The sequence below is a fragment of the Coturnix japonica genome, chromosome 20 (genome assembly GCF_054131305.1).
Source record: "Coturnix japonica strain WE chromosome 20, WE-NBRP24, whole genome shotgun sequence".
Classification (NCBI taxonomy): domain Eukaryota; kingdom Metazoa; phylum Chordata; class Aves; order Galliformes; family Phasianidae; genus Coturnix; species Coturnix japonica.
Genome location: NC_140682.1, coordinates 8218361 through 8221108, shown reverse-complemented (window position 1 = coordinate 8221108; position 2748 = coordinate 8218361). Strand labels below are relative to the sequence as shown.

The 2748-nt window shown below is 42.7% G+C and overlaps 1 long non-coding RNA gene across 1 annotated transcript; it reads right to left on the bottom strand.

Annotated features, from left to right (window-relative positions):
• Positions 1-257: 257 nt before the first annotated feature.
• Positions 258-2471, bottom strand: LOC146757556 (uncharacterized). Its single transcript, XR_014936113.1, has 3 exons — positions 2034-2471; positions 1150-1397; positions 258-519 (listed from the first exon to the last, which is right to left on the bottom strand). It is a non-coding gene; the product is annotated as an uncharacterized LOC146757556 (long non-coding RNA).
• Between the last annotated feature and the right edge of the window lie 277 nt (positions 2472-2748).

Below are 2748 nucleotides of genomic sequence, written 5' to 3'. Positions count from 1 at the left end.
TTTCTAGGTCACCAGCCTCACCGTACATCAGCATTTTTGGTTTTTAAATGATACATAAAGTTCTCAATGGCACTGCTCTAGTCGGTAGTTCTTTCCCTTTCCGTGCAGCTTGCTCTGTGCATGGCTTGTGAACCGCTATTCAGGCCAGACAGCTGCAGCCCCAAAGACCTGCCATAAATGTACAAATTCTACCAGGATAATGTCTTGGTAGTGGAGAAACAGGATGCGCAGTCATATGGCTCTCACACATACCTTGTACAACCAGCTTGGCTCTGGACTGGGCATCACCAATGTCACAGGTGTACACGTCACTGTCACTTTTCTCCAGATTTTTTATGCACAGCTGCAGGTCTCGTCCTTTCTGTGCCCTCTTGTATTTCCTGCCAGGCCTGAGCTCAGCAATGCCTTTCCTCCATATGACGAAGGATGCGGCTTTCTCGCTCTGACATGTAAAAAGTGCACTTCCACTTTCTTCAATTTTCACATCTGAAAGTTCCTTGATAAAGTAATTAGGTTTTTCTGGAAGGAAAAAAAAAAAAGGATGAGGGTGTAGGACAAAGGGATCTGTTACCCCAACAAGTCCCAAGCATACAGAGGTGTCCTGAATCTCCTTTGCCCTCATTTCAGAATATCACATAGAGATGCAAAGAGTCTAAGAAGACCACAGAGTCCACCCATTTACATAGGTTTGATAATTCCAGTAGATATCTGGAAAGTTCAATACCATTATACATGCGCTGGTAGGATCTCATCTGATAAACTGCATATAGTTTTGATTACACATATTCAATAGAGACTAATTCAGATTGCCATCTTTTCTTGGCTCACTAACACCAAAGATCATAGAATCATAGAATGATCACAGAATCATAGAGTGGCCTGAGTAGAAAAGGACCTCAAAGATCATCTAGTTTCAAACCCCCTCCAAGGGGTCACCAACCACCAGACCAGGCTGCCCAGATCCACATCACACTGGAGAATCATTCAGTTTCCAGATTATTTTAAGGAAAAGATTTTAATCCATCATATTTTCTGAAAACTAAGAATTGATCCTGCTCAAGGAAACAGAAGAGAAAAACATCACCCACAGGCTGCAGATATTTACCTCGACTTCTCTACATGCCATCCCCAGTGTGCTTTTCAACTCACCTTGCACAGTGACCCTGGCTTTTGTTATGGAGTCCTCTGTCTCACAGGGGTACTCCCCACTGTCCTTGGCAGTAGAGTCATGGATGATCAGAATGGCCCCAGTTCCCTCCTGCTGCAAGTCGTACTTCTGGCTTTTTCTGATTGCTTTGCCATCCTTGTACCACCTGATGTTCACATCAGGCTTCGACAGCTCACTGCTCAGGCTGATGTCTTATCCTCCAGCTGTTTTGTAACCTCAGTAGGTTTTTCTGAAAGAAAACATGCTTTTTGAGTAACATACACTTATGGTAGGATGCCTCTCTCAAAATACACGCATCTACATGCTGGAGATAAGTTAGAGAGGCACTTGCAACAGACGCCATCCTACAGCCAGTAGTAATCTGCAAAGTACAGACAATAGAATTCCAGGCAGCATTTATTCTCTCTTAAATCTACCCCATTGAGGATGATGAACCATGTCTGAAAACTGCCTCTCTCTTCTCTCCACTCATCACACTGGGAGCCTCGGATGATGCTCTCAGATGCACATGTTCTAGATAGGAATTTGTTGTACAGCTAGATGATGTGAAGGCCATCCCTTCAGCTTATACTTAGAGGATATTTGCTCCCACAGTTCCCTCAACAGATCATTCCTGATTTACTGGTAATGGAACAAGCTGTAGTGAGATGACCATTGCCAACACTACCCCAGTGCTTTGGGTAGTTCTCACATTTGTGTAAAATGTTTCCTCCTTTTACTTATTTTTAAGAGAAATTCTCAGTGCTTCAAGGTTCAAGTAGAAGGTTGCTATTCACTTTAACCATATTATGAGTTAGCTCTCACGACAATCTTATCAGAAGACAGTTGAAGGAATCAGGCTCCAGAATCTCTCCCATCTCATTACCTTTCACAGACAGAGAGGCTTTGGAGGTTAGACCACGGGCAGTAAAAACGACTTCCTCAGTGTCAGTAGGAGTCACACTTTTGATAAGGAGAGTATATTTCCGACTCACGTTAGAAGCTTTAAATCGCCCACCACTTTCCACTCTGCTTCCATTCAGTGTCCAGTTGAACTCATCAATGCTTTCATGGGACGGAATGCATTCAAAAGTACAATCTTCTCCCTCCTGGATTTCAGTGTTTTTCAGCCGTTTGGTAATGCCAATATTCAGCTCTGGAAGATAAGAGATAGGTTAGTATGAGGTTTATATGGAGAAAAGGCATTTGTGACATATGTGAGTAGCAGTACTGGTGTTTTAACTCAGGATTTGCAGAACATGGCTGTGTTCCTTACTGATGTATTCTCTAAGACATTCTCCACTCAGAATTACCAGAAAGCTATAAAAAAAGAGACGTGAATCTCTTGGCTTTGCTCTGGAAGAACTACAAGGCGAGCAGCTCAGTCCATGGAGCAGAATGAAGATTCAATGAGCTACAGAGGGAACAACCTAACAGAGAGGACAACTCTAAGATGCTGCGTGAGAAAAAGGATTTTGCCTATGACAAGAAATTAACTGTTTCTATTAGCTCATTTGTTACCATCCTACACCTATTGGTGTTCAAACCATTTCTCCATTTTAGGGATGGTTTGAAAGGAAACATTTCCAGGACATTCTTGA